Source organism: Rhincodon typus, chromosome 24 (assembly GCF_021869965.1).
Source record: "Rhincodon typus isolate 14 chromosome 24, sRhiTyp1.1, whole genome shotgun sequence".
NCBI lineage: Eukaryota > Metazoa > Chordata > Chondrichthyes > Orectolobiformes > Rhincodontidae > Rhincodon > Rhincodon typus.
Window position 1 is genome coordinate 41,283,063 of NC_063355.1, and position 24,083 is coordinate 41,307,145.

The 24,083-nt window shown below is 41.0% G+C and overlaps 1 protein-coding gene across 1 annotated transcript in view; it reads right to left on the reverse strand.

Moving 5' to 3' along the window:
* arvcfb (ARVCF delta catenin family member b) overlaps positions 1-24,083 on the reverse strand; it is a 302,822-nt gene that overhangs the window by 188,267 nt on the left and 90,472 nt on the right. The window contains exon 3 of the mRNA XM_048611754.1: positions 17,873-17,955. The gene's annotated coding sequence lies outside the window, so the exon portion shown is untranslated. The remainder of the gene's footprint in view (positions 1-17,872; positions 17,956-24,083) is intronic.

Sequence of the window (24,083 nt, forward strand, 5' to 3'; positions counted from 1 at the left end):
TCGCTTAAATGTCCCGAATATATCTGACTCCACTATCACTGCCAGCAATCAATTCCACTCACTCACCACTCTATGTAAAGATCCTACCTCTGACATTTCCCCTATACCTTCTTCCAATCACCTTAAAATTATGCCCCTTCGTAATAGTCATTTCTGCCATGTAGTGACAGTGAAAAGTATTATTTTGCATGCTAACCAGACAAATCATACCTTACATAAGTATATCAAGGTAATAGAACAGAATGCAGAACATAGCGTAATAGCTACAGAGAAGATGCAGAGAAAGATCAAGTGATGTGAGAGGTCCGTTTATCAGAAAACAGCAGGGAATCTGATTACAGCAGGGAAGAAGATTTCTTAAATCTTAGCATGCATATAACTACCTATTGTTAATTACTGTCATAGTGTATGTTTCAGTTAAAAGTCTCAGCCTTGTGTGCAAAAAGGTTTTTCATCTTTCCCTAAGTTTCTTATACTTTAGCTAGCATCAATGGGAACAGTCCGTTTCAAAATGATCTGTCACAATTTTGCTTAACTTTGAATAGTTTAAGAAAATCCTAGAATCTGTGTTACAACACAACGCAAGCCAGAATTCTTCCAACCTTTTTGCAAGTTTCCATTTCTTCAGACTAGGCAGCACCTTAATCTGCATGGCTTCATTCTGCTGTATTAAAATTCCTTCCAGTAATTTGGAGCCCAGTGTGGTATTACATACAGATTTGCAATTACATCCTTGCTTAAATGTTCGATATCTTTGAACTATAAAAACTCCAGTTCTGCCATCAATTTTTTAAATGGTCGCATTCATTTGCGGTACCAAATTAAAAACAATGCCAAGTCAAGAATGCTTGACATGCCATGGGAAGCAAGAATTCAAGCTAACACTAAAAAAGTTAAAAGGGCCTCCGTCATTCAAAATGGATGACCATGGATGCCTTGAAACTAAAACAAAACTAAAGTGCCGCATGAATACCTACATTGTACAACCATTACATCAGCTGCAGCAGAACAGTGACCAGGTGATGCCAAATTTAAAAGTCTTCAATTGCACCAAGAGGAAAAGGAAAGAAATAACACTTCTAGCTTTCCATTTAGGAACAGAATAAATTAGAAACGTTTTGGAGCTACTCAGTTTCACCATATTGGAGATACATTGGGGCAATCTGACATTTTTTCCTATCAGAATCTTTGAAGTATTGTGGGTAAATTCAGGAACTTCATCCACACTGCGTGCTGATAAAATGAGATACAAGGTTGAGATCAGAAGAGGCAGAGGTGGTTAAGAACCAACTGTTATTAGCCATTCAGTAGCAAAAAAGAGAAGTGGTGCTAAAGCTTCCCAACAGGGCATTATCTATTGAAAGCTCAGAAGCAATTTGGCTTTGTACAGGCTGGTTGGCTCTGTGAAACACAGACAGACAGACACAGATGCACAGAGAGATGAGGGAGCACTTGGCACTGATGAACAAAGTCAATAGTTTAGCATTGGAGGAAATGTGGAAATTCCATTTGAGATCCCAAGTAGCCATTTGGGAATGTTGACAGATAAATGAGATTAAGGATGGAGACATCAGGGATAAGGAGCTGCAGCTGTTGATTAATCTCACAATACGTAGAGGAACAAAGAATTGTAATAAAACAAAAACCGAAAGAACTGCAGATGCTGTAAATCAGTAACAAAAACAGAAGTTGCCAGAAAAGCTCAGCAGGTCTGGCAGCACTTGTGAAGAAGCAAAAAAAAAAAAATCAGAGTTAACATTTCAGGTCTGGTGAGTTCTGAGGAAGGGTCACCGGGCCCGCAACATTAACTCTGATTTTTTTCTTCACATTGAAAAAAAATGTTTAATTGCTCTCAGACAGCAAAGCAGACCTCAACAGCCAGCAATTCATTCATTGCAACACAATAGGATGTTGTGACAATTCAGAGCAGGCAATCTAAAGTGATTTGATGAAGGTAGACTGAAACAAAACACTACATTGAGATACAATAAAGGAGAGACTACACAGAAGAAAGAAAAAGGGTAATGGGTCCTTTCGCTGGGGAACCAAAATTAGAGAGCGAGTCATCAACTAGACCAGACTGAAAAAATGATACAGCCAAGTAAATCACTTTGATATAACACTTGATGATGGTACTTTGATAAATAACTCAATGATGGAAGCTTGGCAATGAACGAAATGAAATCAGTTTTTAGCGGGAAATTTAGGAGATATTGATTCACCAAACTAGGCATCCACAGCACCAAAAGAAACTGACGATTCATTTCACTAATTGTTAAAACAATTCTACTTGAGGAAGCTACAGGAGTATTACCACTAATCTATGAGGGTAAACTGTACCCATTATCTGAGCTCTTGGTACTCATGTAGGCAGTGGAATGTGATTGTACAGAAACAGCATGTGCACTTTGAAGAAATTGATGGATATTCTTCAGCAATGTAGCAGACTTCATGGACACCCCAACAAACTGTTTGAAATAGAGATTGGAAGTACATTTAAACAGTGAATAAAGAAGTTAGTGTCTTTTCGAAGCCAGAAGTGGTACAATCCTAATGGAAGAGGAAAAAATAGTAGTCAGCAGCTACAATACAATCTGTTGTGATTACGAAACAACATTTCTGAAACAAAGACACCTCATCACAGCATTTTTAAATGCTTAGCAAGTTAAGTTGTTTCAGTGCCTAAATACCATAAACCCTTTGAATCCACTGCTTTACATGGCATTGATTTTATCAACAGTAAACTTGCATGCCTGCATCATTACAACTTAACACTACTGAATGCGTTACATTTTTCCAAATGAAGTACCAAAATAAGCTATAGAAAGCATTTATAAACAACCTTGCATTCACCACCCTCCAATTACTTATCCAACAAAGTCTTTGAGAAAAAAATCCATCTTCAATTGACAAAGCCAACGCCCTCTTTTAGACTTACCAGAAATAAATCTCGATTCAACTTCCTTCCTCTTGGAGACTGAACCCAGCCGGATCATGTACCTCAAACGTTCGAGTTAATGTCAAAATCCACATTAAACACACAAGCTACCAAAGGACCCCATTTCTATTTCCACTCTACACCTCCTAGACATGTCTTTGACATCCTCAGAGGCATGACTGTTTTCTATTAATTGTTCATAAACTCCAACTTATTCATACAAGTGTCACCCAAATCTTAATTTGCACTCCATTTGCTATCCATAAGCCAACACATCAATTTTTAAAACCTTGTGCAATAACTGGTGAATGGGATTGACCTTGTTTGCCTCTGTAGCATTTTTGATCCATGCATTTTCAGTTCATGTTGTGGAGATGCCCTCGTCCCGTTAAACCACACATTCTAAAATACATTCCATGAATCTTTCAGCCTGACTGCAACTCTCATTTCTCCCTCAATCTTTGTATTTACTTTGTTGATCTTGTCTTCAACAATCATTGCTAACCCTTCTCCAACTGAAAGTCCATGTCCTGTTACCTGATTGTGAAGCATGTTAGATTTACAGCATTGTAAACAAAAAGTTTAACACTGCGGTTCTTCAATATACCCTGCTGTGAATCATAATATAAAAAAGGTGTGGTAGTGCACTTCAGCCAGTGGGTACATTTGGTAAACCGTTTCGGCCTTCTGCAAACTAAATACTTCCACATTAAATAGGGGTATTTCAGCAGTGTAAAAGTTAAATCAGGAATTTCTAAAACACATTTTCAAAAGGGCACTTGCAGTGTAAATTAGCCGTTATGACTTGGCCACGCAAAGTTATTCCGATTAAATGCTCATGGACTGCCAGCGAGCAAAATGCATACCTCCAACTATTTAGAATTATGGAGATCAGAATTAATTCCAAACAAAAACTTTCATGATCAATTATGAAGTTTCAAACATCCTCCCACCAGTAAAATTAGATAGCAATCATGTAACAAATGGACAAGTCTTTAAAAGTTAGTCAATTCTGGTTTACAGCAGATATTACATTGAGAAGAAATATGAAACCAGACAAACACTCCACTTGTCTTCATAGTACACTGCACAGCAACAGCTTAAAATCAGATGCCTAAACTGCTGGAAATTGCTGTCTCCCAATTATTGACATTGAACATGTCATGAGCTACTTAAATTTCAGGCGGGTAACACCACAGAACCAAAATAAAAGAAAAACCCAAAATAGTCTAGTTTCTAAGTTGTCCTTCCAACATGACTCCAAATTTTAAACTCCGATAAGACTATAAGAAATAGGGGAATTAGGCCATTTAGCTCAATAAGTCTGCTGTTATTCAATGGCTGATTGTTAATTCTCTACTCCACTCTCCTGCCTCTTCCTCATAACCCTAGATGCCCGGGTTAAAAACTGCCTAACTCAGTCTTGAACATATTTAATGATCCACCCTCAACAGTCCTCTGCAGTAAAGAATGCTACAGATTCACTACCCTCCAAGAGAAAAAAAATTCTTCAGTCTTAAACGTACAACCCTTTCTTCTGAGATTATGCCCTCTGTAAGTATCCTGTTAAGTCTTCCAAGAAGCTAGTATGTTTCAGTGAGACTGTCGCATCTTCTTCGTTCCAGCTAGGACAGGCCCAACCTACTCAACATCTCATTCGACAGCCCCTCTTAACACAGGATCAACAATGTGAACCTCCTCCGGACCTCAATGCCAGTATATCCTTCCTTCAATAAGAGTTCACAGCCGTTCACAGTATTTCAGCTGTGGTCTGACTAGTAATTTGTATAGTTTTAACAAAACCTCACTACTTTTGGCCTGTAGTCCCAAGGCAATGAAGTCTAACGATTCATTTGCCTTCCCTATTACCCACTAAATTTGGGTGCTAGCTTTTTGTATTTCAGGGGAATTCCCAAATCTCTCCATTCTGTAGCTTTCTGCCACCTTTCTCCATTTAAGTAATATTCAGATCCTCTGTTCTTCCTGCCAAACTGCATAACTTCACATTTTCCCCACATTATATTCCATCTGCCAAGTACTTGCCCAGCTGCTTGCCTGTCTACATTGCTTTGCCAACTGTACCATCTTCACTACTAGCCTTCCCACCTATTTTAATGCCATCCACAAACTTGGCTATATACATGGACTTTCCTCATCCTTGTCATTCACACATTGCAAATAACTGCAGTCCTACCACTGATCCCCATTGACCTCACTAATTACAGATGGCCTTCTTGAAAATGCTTATCGTAACTGACTTCTACTGGTTAGCTAATCCTCCACCTATGCTAACATACTACCTCCATCATTAAAGTATTCTAATGGCAGTACTTTTTACAAGGCACTTGATAAGTCCACTGCTTCCAGTTTGTATATCCTGCTTTGAATTGAAAAGTTTATTGTCGTCACTTGCTGGTGCCATTTTCAATACTTTATGAATAAAACAATGCAACCAAAAGAGTTTATATTCATTTGCCACCTCCACCAGGAGTCTGGAGCTGGCTCATCAGCAACATCTGCACCACCACCCTTCCTTCACCACCATCTATGCCAGTCGCCACTGGGCCCACCCCACCAACACAACTACTGAGTCCCACGTTTAACCCACACCTGCTCCACAACCAGGAAGTCCCCAGCTCCGCTGCCTTCTTGATGATGCCAGGAGTCCCCGTTCTAGGCATTCCACATCATGATTGCTGCAGCTGCTGCCTCAAAGTCAGTAGTCCCTTCTCTGGCCTACTGCAGCCAGAAGTCCCTGGGAGCACTGCCAGGCCTGGCTGCTCACAGATGTTTGTAACCTCCTCAAAAGAACTGCCAAAAACTTGTCAGAGATGATTGCCCCTTCATGAAGCCATGCTCACTCTGCTCAAGTATATTCTGTATTTTTAAATGCCCTGTTATTGCATCCTTTATGACAGACTCAAATATTTTCCAAGTTTAGCCAATTGCCTTATGCCCACATTTAATTTCTACTGAAAATCACATTTCTCCTCCATGCCTTGCTTCCTAGTATTAAAATGCCTTGACTTGCCTCTTCTCCCTAGTTACCCCAATTCTCAACTTACTTAACAGATGAAACAGCATTTTTAGAACAGAAGCATTGGATTCTCGACATGTGAACCATAACTCAAAATGCAAAGATATTCATCCAATTAAAGCCCTTGATGCAAAGAAAAAAAACCAGTGGGGCTTGATCCTAGGTGGTCACAGAAGGAATTTACTCAGCAAATATGCATAGCAATGACCCAAGCATACAGGCACTGACCAGAAGAAAAGTCCAAACAGGGTCAATTTAACATGGGATCAATGTCCTATTCTTAAAATTGCCCAACTTTTTAATTGTTTCATGGGACACGGACATCACCAGAAAATTAAGTATTTAATGTCCATGCTGTATTGCCTTTGAACTGAGTGTCTTCCGAGGCTATTCTAGAGAACAGTTAAGAGTCATCCACGTTACTGAAGATCTAGAGTTACACGTAGGCCAGATCAAGCAAGGATGGTAGATTTTCTTCTGAAGGATATGAGTGAAACAAGTAGATTTCTAGAACAATTGATGGTAATTGTCATGGTTACTGAGTCCAGCTTGATGCTTCAGATTTATTCTTGAAATTTAAATTCCACTAATTGATGCTGTCAGATTTGAACTTAGATCAAGTGTGCATTAAGCTGAGCTGCTGAATTACAAACCCAATGACATCATCACTTAGCCATTCTCTCTCCCCAGTGCCGTGGGATCTTCCAGATCCAAAAAAAGAACTGCACCTGATCACAGCTGGCTTGGTCAGCATTTTGTTGAATATATTTATAAAACACAGAAAAAGAACTGGTTTCAATCCTCCATTTTTAATGTTGGCAGGTTTGCCGATTGTTAGACCAATAGCTGAGACGCTAATGAGGTACAGTTTGGAGATTTCAGTCTGCCAATTTTGATCAATATCCTGTTAGAATCTTGTCTAGAATCCGCCACCTCATCAATTACACAGTATGGTCACATAACTGAACAGCTGCAAATAACCAAAAAGCAACATCATTCCAGCACTTGGAGACAATTATTTGCAGCCTGACATCAGATCCAGTTATGCAGAGCCAGTATTGCAACAATAACTTGAATTTCTATCGTGCCTTGTTCAAGGTAAAGCACTCAAAACATTTGAGGAGCATGATCAAACAAAATTTGGCCCCAGGCCACACAAGGTCAAATGAGACAACATGAGTTGAACTGAAGAGCAGAAAAGCATCACACTGCTGGCTGCATAGACTTCAAAACAATTTAACAGGAGAAGGAAGAACAAATGTGTAGGCACATTAGTGTTACACAACACATTAACAAAATAGCAGGGACTTGAATTATGTTGTGAATTATTGTTAGGAGAATAGAATTTAAAAGTTTGGGACACCTGGTTACAGTCATAAAGCTTTTAGGTGACAGTACATCTGGCATACTGCACACAGTTCTGGTTTCCTTAAAGAAAGGCATTACTGCATTAGAAGCAAAATTCACTTGACTGATTCATGGTTGAGGGTTATCTTATATAAAAAGAGCTAGCAAGGTTGCTCTGTGTTTATTGGAGTTTAGATGTGTAAGTGGTGATCGCTTTTAAACATACATGATATTAAAAGGGAAAAAGACAGGGTAAGTAGGAAAGGAGGTTTTCCCTCAGAGCGTCCAGAACTAGAGGGTAAAAGATAAAGTTTAAAAATAAAGTATCCCACTTAAGATGTAGACCAGGAAAAGATTTTTCACTTAGATGACAACAAGTCTGTGAAATTCACTTCCTCAGACAGCAGTGAAGGCCAAGTCATGAATTATCTAAGACTGGGCCATGCTGTATTTTTAAGGCAAAAGGTTACATTATTGACTGTCAATGAAGCCAAATGGTAAGAGATTAGGCAGGAAACTGGAGTTGCAGATCACAGATCAGATTAGCCCAGACCTATTAAATGGTGGAGCAGGCTCCAGGACCAAATGGCCTATTCTAGTTCCAAATTCATATGCTCATAACTATGTGTTAACTGAGGTGTATAAAAATCATGAGGGCCTAGAGACAGTGGATGGGATGAACCAATTTCCCCTCGTCACAAGTTCAATGACCATAGATATGACATGCTAGGAGCTGTTCAGTGGGTTTAAAGTGGAACATCTTGATTTCAGCCAGCACACATACAACTATGATTTGAAAGTTTAACACAACTCTAGTTTTCCTTAGATGAATTATCCCAAAATCCAAGTTTCATGTGGTAATTTAAGAAACTTGGCAACTTGGCAACTCTACTGACAACTTTTGAAAATGAAACCATGAGATGTGGCCCTCACTCACTGGCCCAGCATTTATTTCCCCATCCCTAACTGCCCTGGAGAAGATGTTTGTGAGCTGCCTTCTTGTAGCACTGCAGTCCATTTAGTGTAGGGACATTCAAAAAGGCATGACAAAGCTTGAGGATTTTGATCCAGTGACGTTGAACAATCAGCAATATATTTACAAAGTAAGATGGTAAATGTCCTGTTGGGGTACGCATAGGTGGTGGTATTCCAATGCACCTGCTATGTTTGTCCTTGATCCTTGGTCATGAATTTGGACAATTCTAAGGACTTTGGTTCATTTCAACAGTGCATCTTGTAGATGTACACATTACTACTACTGCTGCTGCTGTGCAGTGGTGATGAAGGGAGTGAATGTGGATGCAGTGCCAATTAAGCCGGTTGTTTTGTCCTGGATGGTGTTAAGCTTCCCAACTGTTGTCAGAGCTGCACTCATCCAGGTAAATGAGGAAAATATTCCATCACACTTTTATTTGTGTCTTGGAGTGAATGGACGACTTCAGGAACTTGTAAGATGAGTTACTTGCTGCAGTATTCTTAGCACTGACCTGCTCTTGTAGTCACAGTATTTAAATGACTAGTTCAATCGTGTTTCTGGTCAATGGTAACTCACTGAATGTTGATTCAGCAACAGTAATGTCGCTGAATCTCAAGGGGTAATGGTTAGATTTGAGGTTGTAGAGATGCTTCCGTTGGATATGGTTACTGTCTAGCACTTGTGTAGCATAAACATTATGCCTCTTGTCTGCCCAAATCTGGATATTTTCCAGGTCTTGCTGTATTTAGACATGGACTGCTTTGGCATCTGAAGCTGAAGTTGGGAATAGTGCTGAACATTTTCCTCATGAGTACCACTTTTAACCTTATGATGGTAGGAATGTCATGATGAAGGAGCTGAAGATGTTTGGGCCAAGGACAGCACCCTGGTAAACTTCTGCAGAGATATCCTGGAGCTAAGATGACTTGCCTTCAACAAGAACAACATTTCTTTGCACTACATTTGACCCAAACCAGCAGGGTCTCTACCCCATTTAACTCCCACTGACTGTAGATTTGCTAGACTTCCTTGATATCACCCTGTTAAATGCAACCTTGACGTCAAGGGCAGAAACTCTCAACAGTAAAAAGAGCACAGCTTAAAAGTATCATGAATAGGAGCTAGATTAGGCCTTTCAGCCTTTTGCATTTGTTTTGCCATTCTATCTCAACCTGACATACCCTATTGTCTTGATTGTTCAAGTACTAAAAAGGATATTGGTCTTTGTCTCAAATACCCTCCACTTGGCATTCACAGCTCTCTGCAGGGGAGAATTTTAATATCCACAACTCTCCAAGTGAATAAAGTTTTCCTTATTCAAGTCCCAAATGGCCAACCCTCTATTCTGAGACTATGACCGCAACTTCAAGATTTCCTTGGTACAGGAAATATCTTTCCAGTATCTAAGCTGTCAAGCTGCTTTATAAGTGGTATTTCAATATAAGCACATCCCAATCCCTTACAAGTATGGACAACAGGACTAGTCGACTCTATTCTTTAAAAAGGAGATATTGACTATTTTTCCTTTCCCACAACAGACAGACTTGTAAACTTTGGCTGTACTTCCTGAAGGCAATATATCCTTCCTTAGTTAAGGGCATCGAACCTGAACTATAGATGTGGTCTCAATGGCAACACACAATGTATTTTTACTTTTGTATGCGAACTTATTTTGCTAAAAGGTTCTTTTATTTTAAATTTAAGTAAAATTGGGTCACCTCACCTTTATCAACATTAAATTCCATTTACATCTGCCACAAGCAGTTCAATCCCAACATTTACTGTCCCTGTGACAGGAAGTACTAACTTGGCATACCTGGTTTCTGTCAACAGACCTTTTAATACACATGCGCAAGTGCGAAAGATTATTGCTCTCTTTTGAAACTGTTCATTGTTATTCTTTTTCCAAGATGTAGTACACAATATGGGATTCACATTTATTGATGTAGAAACAAATATTTACTCAGCATTCAATCTCCAATTAAGGCAGCAGGCACGTGGAATATCAATTCTGATATGAATACTCCAAAAAAAAAGGAACGGTGGTAGGAAATTTTCATGTGCAAACTTTTAGTTTTTTAAAAAATATTTTCCATACAAATTGGCAAGTAATCAAGGAGTGGTAAAAAACAGACTGCATACTGATCCTTTCTCACCAGCTGGCCAAATAAAGCCAATAACTCTTCTGCTATCTTAAATGCCAAGCCCAAGAGAGTAATTGTAACTTCAACTTTTTTAAAATCCCTTCAAATCAATTCGAAAGAAACTCCCCTATAAATCATGGTGTAGAGCTGGATGAACACAGCAGGCCAAGCATCATCAGAGGAGCAGGAAAGCTGATGTTTTGGGTCGAGACCCTTCTTCAGAAATGGGGGAGGGGAAGGGGATTCTGAAATAAATAGGGAGAGGTGTGGAGGCGGATAGAAGATGGATAAAGGAGAAGATTAGTGGAGAGGAGACAGACAGGTCAAAGAGGCAGGGTTGGAGCCAGTAAAAGGTGAATGTAGGTGGGGAGTTAGGGAGGGGATAGGTCAGTCCAAGGAGGACGGACAGGTCAAGGAGGCAGGATGAGGTTAGTGGGTAGGAGATGGGGGTGGGGCTTGAGGTGGGAGGAAGAACAGGTTAGGGAGGCGGGGACGAGCTGGGCTGGTTTTGGGATGTGGTAGGGGGAGGGGAGATTTAAGCTTGTGAAATCCACATTGATACCCTTGGCCTGCAGGGCTTCTGAGCGAAATACGAGATGCTGTTCCTGCAGCTTTCGGGTGGCATCATTGTGGCAATGCAGGAGACCCAGGATGGACATGTCGTCCAAGGATTGGGAGGGGGAGCTGAAATGGTTCGAGACTGGGAGGTGTAGTTGTTTGTTGCGAACCGAGCGTAGGTGTTCCGCAAAGCGGTCCCCAAGCCTCTGCTTGGTTTCCCCGATGTAGAGGAGGCCACAACGGGAACAGCGGATACAGTATACCACATTAGCAGATGTGCAGGTGAACATCAGTTTGATGTGGAAGGTCTTCTTGGGGCCTGGGATGGGGGTGAGGGGGGAGGTGTAGGGGCAGGTGTGGCACTTCCTGCGGGTGCAGGGAAAAGTGCCGGGTGTGGTGGGATTTTTTTTTTTTTTTTTTTTTTTTTTTGAGTCACGGAGAGAGTGGTCCCTCCGGAAAGCAGATAAGGGTGGGGAGGGAAAATTGTCTTTGGTAGTGGGGTCAGATTGCAGATGGCGGAAGTGTCAGAGAATGATGCATTGGATTCGGAGGTTGGTGGGGTGGTACGTGAGGACGAGGGGGATTCTGTTTTGGTTGTTATTGCGGGTAGGGGGTGTGAGGGATGAGTTGCGGGAAATGCGAGAGACACGGTCAAGGGCGTTTTCGACCACTGTGGAGGGGAAGTTGCGGTCCTTGAAAAACAAGGACATCTGGGATGTCCAGGAGTGGAATGCCTCATCTTGGGTGGAGACGAAGGAATTGGGAATAGGGAATGGCCTTTTTGCAGGAAGGTGGGTGGGAGGAGGTGTATTCTAGGTAGCTATGGGAGTCGGTAGGCTTGAAATGGATATCGCTTTCCAGGTGGATGCCAGAGATGGAGACAGAGAGGTCAAGGAAGGACAGAGAGGTATCTCCTGCCCCACCAAACTTATCTCCACCTATCTCGACTCCATTTTCTCCCCCTTGGTCCAGGAACCCCCTACCTACGTCCGTGACACCACCCACGCCCTCCACCTCCTTCAAAACTTCTGATTCCCTGGTCCCCAACACCTTTACCATGGACGTCCAGTCCCTCTACACCTGCATCCCCCATGCAGAGGGTGTAAAGGCCCTCCGCTTCTTCCTGTCCCGCAGGCCCGACCAGCCCCCCTCCATTGACACCCTCATCTGCTTAGCCGAACTCGTCCTCACTCTCAACAACTTCTTTCAATTCCTCCTATTTCCTACAGACAAAGTGGGTGATCCATGGGTACCCGCATGAGGCCAAGCTATGCCTGCCTCTTTGTAGGATACATGGAACAATCCTTCTTCCAAAGCTACACTGGCCCTATCCCCCACCTCTTCCTCCGTTACATTGATGACTGTATCGGCGCCGCTTTGTGCTCCCACAAGGAGCTCGAACAGTTTATCCACTTCACTAACACCTTCCACCCCAACCTTAAGTTCACCTGGACCATCTCTGATACCTCTCTCTCCTTCATCCAGCTCTACACCTTGTAATCTCAGATTCTCCAGCATCGGCAGTTCCTACTACCCCTGATAAATCAATAGGTTAATCATTGGTATAAGGCATGGAGATGAACAGGCAGACCAGGCGAGTGCCAAAACTATGCCAATAGTTGTTGAAAGTTAGAACTGAGCTTAAGAACTATCCATCTAGAGTAAAACAACAAAATACCAGTCCTGCTCAGCATCCAACAAGCACTCCTCAAAAGTACATTAACTATATGTGCATCAAACAACAACACTGCTGTGTTGCCCTTTGATTGAACAACTTGTCAAAAAGCTCGCATGAAGAGTTCTCACTGTCAAGGAGTACACCAAAGTGCACCCATTAGATCATATTGTAACAAGAAACTGTTCAGAACAAGAGAACTGGTGCAAAAAAATACATTTCTTTACAAAAGCTTATGAAAAGCACTGGAACACTGAAACTTGGACTACAAAAAGAGGGAAAAGATAATTTTAATTTTTGACTTGTAAATACATGTTTAGATCCTTCTTGATTCAACCTCAAACTTTTCTTAAAAAAGGAAACTTACCTGAATTTCTACAAATTTGCATAAACGTGCCCATGACAAACAGTATATAAAGCCATGACACATACTGGCTACAATGACATGAATTGCTGCATTACTAGTTTACATACAGAATAAGGGAAATGATGGCCTCATGGTATTGTCACCAGACTATCAATCCAGAAACTCAGCTAACATTCTGGTGACCCAGGTTGGAATCCCACAACAGTAGATGGTGGAATTTGAATCAATGAAAAATACCCAGAATTAAAAATCTACTCTTGACCATGAAACTATTGTTGATTATCAGAAAAACCCATCTAGCTCACTTAGTGTCTTTCAGAGAAGGAAATCTGCCATCTCCAGCTAGACTGGCCTACGTGGGACTCCAGACTCACAGCAATGTAGTTGACATTCAACTGCCCTCTAAAATGGCGCAGCAAACCATCAGCTGCATCATTATGGAGTCTCAAGAAAGAAATAAAACTGGAGAGACCACTTAGCATCAAGCTAGGCACCATAAAAGACAATGGCAAAAACAGCCCTTTGATCCTCCAAGTCTCCTCATTTACATCTGGGATCTGGTGCCAAAGTTGGGAGAGCTGCTACACAAACTAGTCAAGCAATAGCTTGACATTGTCTATGAGGTATGATTCTGTGAGTATGACTATGTCCCAGACACCACCAACACCCTCTGGCTACGTTCTGTCCCAAAAGCAGGACAGAACCAACAGTGGTGACAGCACAGTGGTAGATTGGCAGGGGGGAGTTGCCCCAACAGTCTTCCAAATTGACTCCAGACTCCATGAAGTCTTGTGATGTCAAGTTAAACATGGGCAATGAACTTAAGTGCTGAGCAGAATTAGCAGACAAGACCTGTAAAGTTGAACTTTATTTTTCTGCCTTTATATTCTGCTTTGGTTTATTGTTCAGGTGTTTCAAGATGGCACCAGAAAGTGGGGACACTATATAATACTTTCCACTATCTTGTAACTAGATACACATGACAATAAATCAAAGCAATTAGTTAAAATTGATTCATTACCATGTACCAACGTCCCTCAGCTGATGCATCCGTACTCCTTCATGTTGAGCAACTTAGAGGAAGCACCAAGTGGGGGCAGGGGAACAAGGGTGTAAAATGTATTCTAAGTGGAGGAGTTCAATGTCCACCACCAAGGGTGCTCAGCACTATTGATCAACCTGGTAAGGTACTAAAAGGACTCCGTGCTAGGCTGGGTCTGTGGAAGGTGGTGAGGGTACCAGAATGGAATGATCATACTTAGCCACATCCTTACCAATCTGCCAGCAGCAGTTGCATCTGTCCAAGACAGAATCGCTAAGAACAAGCATCACACAGTTCTTGTGGAGACGAAGGTCCACCCTCACTTTGAGAATGCCCTCCATCTTTTGGTGTGGCAATAGCACGGTGCTAAATAGGACAGACTTTGAATGGATCTAGAAACTCAAGAAGGAAATCTGTACATCCATGAGGCACTGTTGTCCATCAACAGCAGAATTGCACTCCAGCACAATCTTAAGTCGTGGCACAGGATATCTCCCACTCAACCATTACCATTAAGCTAGAGGATCAATCCGGGTTCAAAGGAGGGAGCAGGAGCAGCATTAGACATAACTAAAAAATGAGGGGTCAACCTGAAGTTACCAAATACGACTAACCGCATGCCAAACAGCATAAGCAGCAAGTGATAGACAAAGTTTAGCAATGCCACCATCAACAGAATAGATCTAAGCTCTGCAGTCCTGTCATATCCAGTCGTAAATAGTGGTGAACAATTAACCAACTCACTGGAGGTGGATGATCCACAAATATCCTCAATGATGAAATTGCCAAACTCATCAAAAAAATAAGGCTAACACATTCTCAGCAATCTTCAGCCAGAAACGCTGACTGGATGATCTATCTCTGCCTCCTGCAGTGGTAGCCAGCATCACAAGTGCCAGTCTTCAGTCAATTCAATTCACTTTGTGATATCAAAAAATACCATTGGTATTGGCTATGGGCCCTGAAAACATTCCAGCGACGGTGTTGAAGACTTGTGCTCCAGAGCTTGCTGTTCTCCTAGAAGAATTGTAACACTGACATCTACCTGACAGTGTGGAGAATTGTCCTTCTACGTCCTGTACATAAAGTATAGGACAAATCCAACGCAGCCAATTACTCCCACCCCCCATCAGTCTACTCACAATCACTAATAAAGTGACGGAAGGTATCAATAGTGCTATAAAGCAGCACTTTCGCAGTAATAACCTGCTCACTGGTGCCCAATTTGGGTTCCACCAGGTTCACTCAGCTGCTGACCTCATTACAGCCTTGGTTCAAACATGGACAAACAAAGTGCTGCATTCCAGAGTTGAGTATAACAGCCCTTCTGTATGTAGCTTCAAGAAGCCCAAACAAAACTGGAATCAATGACAATGAGGGGGCAAACTCTCCATTGGTTGGAGTCATACCTGGCACATATGAAGATGTTTGTGGTTGTAGGAAGACAGTCATCTCTGCAAGAGTTCCTCAGGACAGTGTCAGAGGCCAAACCATCTTCAGCTGCTTCATCAACAACCTTCCTTCTATCATAAGGTCAGAAGTGGAGTGTTTGCTGATGATTGTACAATGTTCAGCACCTTTCAAAACTGTTCACATTTGGAAGAAGTCCATGTTCAAATGGACTAAGATTTGGACAATATCAAGGCTTGGGCTGACAAGTGGCAAGTAATATTCATTCTACAAATGCCAGGCACTGACCATCTCCAATAAGAGGCAATCTAAACACTGAACCCCCACTGTCAATATCATGCCGGTTATCAAAACCAAAAGAACTGTGGATGCTGTAAATCATGATCAGAAACAGAAATTGCTGGAAAAGCTCAGCAGGTCTGGCAGCATCTGAAAAAAATCAGTTAATTTTTCAGGTCCGGTGACCCTTCCTCAGTTCTGAGCTGAGGCTGAGCTTTTCCAGCAATTTCGGTTTCTGAACATGATTTACAGCATCCACAGTTCTTTTGGTTTTGATAACCCGCATTGTGTTGATAGTGGGGGTTCAGTGTTTCGATTGCCTCTTATTGAAAACTGTCAGTGCCTGGCATTTGTAGAATGAATATTACTTGCCACTTGTCAGCCCAAGCCTTGATATTGTCCAAATCTTAGTCCATTTGAACATGGACTGCTTCCAGGTCTGAAGAGATTTGAAAGGTGCTGAACATTGTACAATCATCAGCAAACACCCCACTTCTGACCTTATGATAGACGGAAGGTTGTTGATGAGGCAGCTGAAGATGGTTTGGCCTAGGACACTGCCCTGAGGAAGTCTTGCAGAGATGACTGTCTTCCTACAACCACAAAAAGCTCAGAACTGAGGGTGGGTCATCGGACCTGAAAAATTAAATGATTTTTTTCAGATGCTGCCAGACCTGCTGAGCTTTTCTAGCAACTCCTGTTTTTGTTCCTGTAGGTTATCATTGACCAGAAATTCAACTGGACTCGCTACATAAAACAGTGGCGACAAGAGCAGGTCAGAGGCCAGGAATACTGCAGCGAGTAACTCACCTCCTGACTCCCTCCCGAATGGCAGTGTCGGTCAACCTACAAAAGCACGGACAGGCGTTCAAGAAACCAGCTCAACACCACCTTTTCAAGACCACTATGGTTAGGCTATAAATACTAACTAGCTAGAAACAACCGTGTCCCATGAATAATTTTTATACAGATATATATAGATATTTACAAATATAATCAAAAAACAAATGATTTGGATGAAAACATAGGTGGTCCTAAGTTTGCAGACGACATTTTAAAACAAAAAAAAAGGTAGATTTATGGATAGTGAAGCAGATTATCAAAGGATACAACAGGATATGTATCAGTTAGAAAGTTAGGTAGAGGAATGACAGGTGGGCTTTAATCCAAACAAGGGAGAGGAGATGCATTTTGGGAGGTTAAATGCAAAAGGAAAGCATATAGTAAATGGCAGGACCCTTTAGGAATCTTGTATCCAAGTCCATGCCTCCCTGAAAGTGGCAACACAAGTGGATAAGATGGCAAAAGGTGGTGTATGGGACGCTTGCCTTCATCAGTCAAGACATTGAGTATAAAAGCTGGCAAGTCATGTTGCAACTGTCCAAGACTTTAATTAGGCCACTTCGAGTAATGTGTGCAATTCTGCTTGCTGCATTACCAAAAGGATGTGGAGATTTTGAAGAAGGTGCAAAAGAGGTTTCCAAGAATGTTGCCTGGATTGGAGTGTATTAGCTACAAGGACAAGTTGGACAACTTTGATGGTTTTCACTAGGGCATTGGAGGATGAGGGGTGACCTGGTAGAAGTTTACAAAATTATGAGAGGTTTGGATAGGGTGGATAGTCAGAGTCTTTTACCCAAGGTGGAAATGTCAAATACCACAGGGCATAGGTTTAAGTTGAGAGGGGAAGAAGGTTAAACAGATGTTTGAACATTATGCCTCTTCAGAATCGAAGCGTTCAAGGGCACTTTTAACAAGAATCAATCCGCAAGCAACCTTCCAGGCCTGGCCTCAAACAAGTAACAGTTTCTTAGCTCTCCTCTTAATGAAAAAGACAAGATGCTATCCACAGTCCAAAGGTCACCTTCAGCTCCCAGCTCAAACCAAAATAAAAAAAAAATGAATAAAAAGATCACCCAGAGTTCTAAAAGACCAAAACCATTCTTCATATCTTGTCTATTTTCCATAGGCCTTGCCCTACTTTGAACTTACAGATTTCACTTAAGCAAGATACTAACAGGAAAACATACTGTCCTCCAAAATTAAGAAATGGAGCACCAATAAGGTCATCACAATTGAAAAAAAGAAATGATACCTACCCTGTGTACAGTGCTCTACAGAAGAAACCTGTCAGATGCTAGACATTTGATCCACAACTGGCTTAGACTGTTTTTCAGGAAACCTGTTGTGTGAGAAATGATAAAATCAACTGAGACCTTGAAATCTTAACATTATTGAAACAACAATACTAGAATAAATTTGTGTTTTAAAATACTGGTTGAACAGAACAACTATGCAAATTGTTCCCTTTGTAAATCTGAACTTGGAAACAAAATTTGTAGCAATGTACTTTGACACACCACTAAAAAGTGAAGCCTATTTTAATTCTGTACTTAAATCTATACAAACAGACATGACACCTGTTCTTCCTCCTCCCCCCAACACAGCTCCACATTTGGAACTTCAAACAAAAATTGATAATTTGGCCCAATTTATTGTGCGCAAGAGCTCCAGTATAGGTTAACCAAATCTCAGTGCAGAAAAGGCAACAAAAACAGCAATACTGGAGAACAATCTCCACCACAATAAAATTGACAACTTTACTTCTGAGAAGTTAAAATCTTCAGAAAGCGGATATGAACAATGTTCTCATATGAATTGTGAGCTAGGTGCATTCTAAACAACTGCACATACATGACAAAATAACTCTGGGTAAGTGCTGTGTAATAGATATTCTGGTAACCAAAGATTTCAACATATGAAAGATCTAGTATTATGAAATAGAGTCAGAGAGTCATAGAGCAGAGACCGACCCCCTCTGGTCTGACTTGTCCATGCCAACAAAGTTTCCCAAACTAAACTAGTCCCATTTTCCTGCATTTGGCCCGTAACTCTCCAAACCTTTCCTATGCACGTAGCTGTCCAAAATGCCTTTTTTTAAAACTCCAGACCACATCAAGACATAATTATCCCATATACAGTTGCAATGGTACTCTAGGTGTTACCACACACAGAGCACTTTGTATGACCAATAACAGACAAGCAGTTGAGGTGGAAATCCATTCATAAGCATGTACATACCAAGATTAGAAATGAACAAAATTTTTCTTAAAACAAGAATGCAAGTGCCATCAGTAAATGTTGATGAACAAATGTATCGGTACACACGTACCTTTTAACAGTGATCAGTGATCATTCTTGGGTGTGGCCCATTGATTCCTAACCATAAACAGGGTCTCTCTCAATGGGCTGCTTTGCTTACTAACAGTATTTAGGAAGAGTCAGTCTTTGAAAGGGAAGCTGAAGTCAGCTTAGATCAGCAGTTTCTATGAAACGAGACAACCAGCTTGGTTTGAACAACAGGACTCTAAGCATACATGGTGAGTGAAAGTCCCATTCAATGATCCCTGGAATTTACAGTCCAAACTGCCAGACTAAAATCTACAAATGAAAATAAACAGCAAATAACCTGTAGCACCTACGTGCCACCTAAGAGAGTCAGAAATTTATGCCAAGAAAGGATAGGTGTCTCAATGTGAAAGGTTTGATGGTACAAATTTCAGATCAACTTGTCAGGGTAGATTTTATGAAATGATTCTTTGAGCCCCAGAAGGTTCTGCTTTCATCTCAGATTTGAGCATCGTGATTCTCCTTTTCCTTATTTATTGTGAAGAACCAGTTTTCTTGTTCCTTTTACTGTGCATGGCCATACATCTGGTATTAGGATCAACCCCAGGTCAAGTGCAGAAGGGCTGGTGGGGAACAGCACCAAGCATACCTAAAAATTGAGATTTCAACTTTGTGAAGCTGCAACATAGCACTACTTGTTTGTCAAACAGTTGAAGCAGTATGCAGACTGACCAAATGAGCCTGCGCAAAACTGATCGATCTAAGCTCATTGGTCCTGCCGCGTGCAATCACATTCCAATGGACAATGAAACAGGACAACGTCCCACAATTATCTCTGTCCTCAATTTCAGGACATTCTATGGCATCAGTGCAAAGATAAAGATAAAACATTTGCAATATTCTTCAGCCCAAAGTGCCTGCTGAATGATCCATTTCCAGCCCTTTTTTGCAGGTCTGCAGCATCACAGACACCAGCGTTCAGCCAATTCGACTTATGCTCGCATGATATCAACAAACTGAAGGCACTAGATTTTGCAAAAGGAGTTGAAACTGACATTTGTAAAACTATGCTGAAGACCCCTGCTCCAGTTCTAGGTAGGTCACCAGCCATGCTACTTCATTATAAAAATAAAAGCATTCAGCCATCAACATGATAAACTGCCCAGGCACGCCTGTGTAAAATGCACAAATCCAAACCAGCAAACCACCATTCCATCAGACTATGCTTGATGATCACTGCAATTATCAAAGGATAATCGACAGTGGATTCAAATTGTACTTCCTGGTTACGAATGCTCACTCTGGGCTCTGCCAATGCTACTCAGCTCCTGCCCTCATTACAGCCTTGGTCCAAGCCAGTACAAAAAGTTAAGAGTGACTGTCCTTGGCATTAAGTCATTATTCTACCAACTATGACATGAAAAAGAGATATTGCTAAACTGCAGTCAAATATGGACTCGTGTAACTTCGAGAAGATGGTTGTGGTTTTTAAAGAGACCGATCACCTCAATCCCAAGACATTACTGCAGGATTCCTCAGGGTAGTGTAGGGCGTAACCATCCTCAGCTGCTTCATCCATGACTTCCCTCAAAAAGGTCATAATTAGGGTGGTTTACTGATGATTACATAACATTCAGTGTTATTATTCACTCCTCCAAAACAGAAAAATCGGTTTTGTCCAAACATAGTAAGCAAAACCTAAGCCATATTAGACTTGGGTCGTTACTTCAGAAACATTTGTGCTATGCGTGCTAGGCAATGACCATCATGAACAACAGAAAATCCAACCATCTTCTCTTGGTATTCAAACGGTGTCATCACAACTGAAATCTCCCCTATTGTTACAAGAACAGGTGAGGCTAGGAATTCTGTGGTGGAGTGACTCATCTTCCTATTCTCCAAAACTTGTCCACAAGTCAGGAGTATGATGGAATACTTTCCACCTGCCTGATGTGTGGAACTTTAACCCCAATCAAGGAGGCTTGATGTCATCCAGAACAAAGCAAAGCAATCTGCTTGATTAGCTCCCCAAACATCAATATCAACATCCATTTCCTCTAACACCCAAAGAGTTGTAGTGGGTACCAACTACAAGATGCACAGCAGTAACTCAAAAGTTCTCCAGCAGCAACTTCCAAACATTTGACCATTCAGTTTAAGACAATTGTTGCACAGGAACAAAACTACCTACGTATTTCCCTCTAAGTCACAAAGCATCCGGACTTGCAAGTACCATCATTATTACTTCAATATTACTGGGTCCATCTTGGATCTGCTTCTCGAATAATACTGTGGGCGTACATATACTGAATAGACTGTAATGTTTAAGAAGGTGGCTCACCACCACCTTTAAAAGCAATTAGTGATTAATGACCAAGACATGGCTTGCCAGCAATGCCCAATCTTGAAGAATAAAAATTATTGCTCCACCAAAAGACTCAAATGATCAAGAGATTCCAAGGTATAAAGTAATTGTTAGCAAAATCTCGAATTTAAATCGGGAAAAGCCCCTTTGGAGATACAAATGACCTTGTGGATCAGTGAAATATACAACGATTATTTGTGCAAGGATTTTCAGAAACTTTGATTTGAGTTTTAATGCAATGGCTTTTTCTTCAACTTCTTTTAAAAATGCCTTTAAAAAGACAAGGAGGAGATATTTGATTGAATGGGCCAGAGATGCTCAACTACTAACAATTGAGATTGATATTTCTTGACAAGATCAAGGCACAAGAACATTGTTAAACGACATATACAGGAAGTGCAAACAGTTGACTCTAATTCTCATAAACAACTTGATCCCACATTTGACTAAGTCAACAGTACATTTTTTCCACTAAAAGGAAATTGAAAGGGTTCAAGTTCAGGCCGAGACACCAGGGCATCTTCAATATGGAAAGTCTGTGCTGCTCCTCTCAAAACTGGCTGCTGTTGAGCCCACAGTACTACCAGCCTGCAACTAACACAGTCTGACTCATTTCAGTTGATGAACCATTTGTTCTCCCAATTTATCTTGTCTTCTTTCAAAAACAAAAGAACTCGCCACACACATGCTGTTTGGAAGAATCCCGAAGTGAATTTACAACATTCCTGAGTTGAACAGCTAGTCAATGCAAGAGTTTAGATGGAATACAAGTCAGTCACCTGTGCATATTTCACCTGACTATAGCATAACCTGTCCCTATGACATCTAGAAACAAGAATGGTCAATCTTAGTCATGAACCAGGTCTATCACTTCGCAGCATAGTTTTTTTTAAAAATTCATTTTAAAGTGATAGAACAAACCTGCACATCTTAAGCAGCTGTTGTGGCCTGAAGAGATTTTGAAGTGTTTCTCAAAAAACGAATCAAAACTTCCAAAATGCAGAAATGAAAGAAAAATGTCACGATAGAGAAGAATGGCAACCAAACATAACAGATTAATGAAATAAACTGCTGAATAATTTGTCTTAATGATTTTAGCTGAAAACACAGAACTCAGCTCCTAGTTCCCAAATAAAATGCACTAAAAACAGTTCTGCACTGCCATAGGCACAATCCTCTGAATCATACAGTCAGTCTGGGTTGTGTGTTGAAGAGAGGCTTGATCATATGATCTTTTGACTCAAATAGGAGCAAATGGGTACTCTGAGCCATGGCTGAGAGCTAATCAAGTTAAAATTCAAATAATCAACAAAACTTATCAACAGTCCTGCTTGAAAAATTTGTTTATCAAAACTCGTCTATTGCAGGGTACAAAAAGGCTTCAAATATGCTGGATTTTCCCATGATTAAATGGGGAACTTTGGTGCTTTAGATATCTTAAGCTCGAGCTCTCATACTTTAAATTTTCAAACACAGGATTAGCTTCAGAAATGCAAATTCATGAAGCAACCAGATCTACTATCAGTGACGGAAATGCTGTTTAAAATCTTCAAAGCAAAATATGTTAATCGTCTGAATTCATATAAGCAGCTCCAGTTTGCTGCTGACTTTTAACCATTAATGAACTCATTTTTCTCTCCAAAACTGATGAGGTATTATTTTATATAGCATGACACACTTCAGCTCAAGATCCAGTTACAGCTCATTCTGCTTCCATTTATTCGATTCAGTTCTGCAGCAGTCTAAGCAATCATGTAAAATTTCAATGGGCCACTGCAAATTTTTTTTCAGAAATAAAGACAAAATGAAAACCATTGTCGTCTTTTAATTTGACTAACATGTCAGAATAGTTATGGAAGACAATAACCTTTTCCAGAGCCCCCTTCTAAAGATGTGTAATCTTCAAGCTGCAATAAAAATAGCAGGGCAGGGGATAATTTCTACATCATTTCAATAGTTTGCAACATTGCATACATAACATGTGCAAAACAAAGTCAGCAGTTAAATTGAAAGCACACTGTAGGGTTTATACAACTATGAACTACTCTCTCACAGCTCAAATCCTGTTATATTACAACATTGTTACAAACTATTTGCAGCAGCAATTAATATGAGTGCCATGAAGAGGGCAGATGTTTGTAGTGGAATTAGGGCAAAGGTAGAGAAGAACCTCAAAAATTTCAGATCAACCCCAGATTACAGTAAACGTACACAGTTGCAGGTCACTGGAAGTACCGCAGTGTGTTGGGGGGAACTCTCCTGAAACCTCAGAAAGAACTTATTTCCCAGCACAAGTAGAAGAAGCAATTTTTTTTTTCTATTCATTTGCAGGATAGGAGTGCCACTGGCTGGCCAGCAGTTCTTGCCCATCCCGAGCTGCCCTTGACAAGGTGGTGAGCTGCGTTCTTGAACCGCTGCAGTCCACCTGCTATAGGTTGGCCCACAATGCTATTAAGGAGGGAATTCCAGGATTTTGACACAGCGACAGAGAAGGAAAGGCGATATATGTCCAAGTCAGGATGGTGAGTGGCTTGGATGGGAACTGGAAGGTGATGGCATTCCCAGATGTCTGCTGCCCTTGTCCTTCTAGCTGGAAGTGGTCGTGGGTTTGGAAGGTGCTGTCTGAGGATCTTTGGTGAATTTCTGCAATGCATCTTGTGGACAATATACACTGCAGCTACTGAGCACCAGTGGAGGAAGTGGATGCTTGTGAATATAGCGCCAATCAAGAGGGCGGTGTCAAGCTTCTTGAGGGTTGTTGAGGCTGCATCTGTCCATGCAAGTAGGGAGTATTCCATCACACTCCAGACTTATGC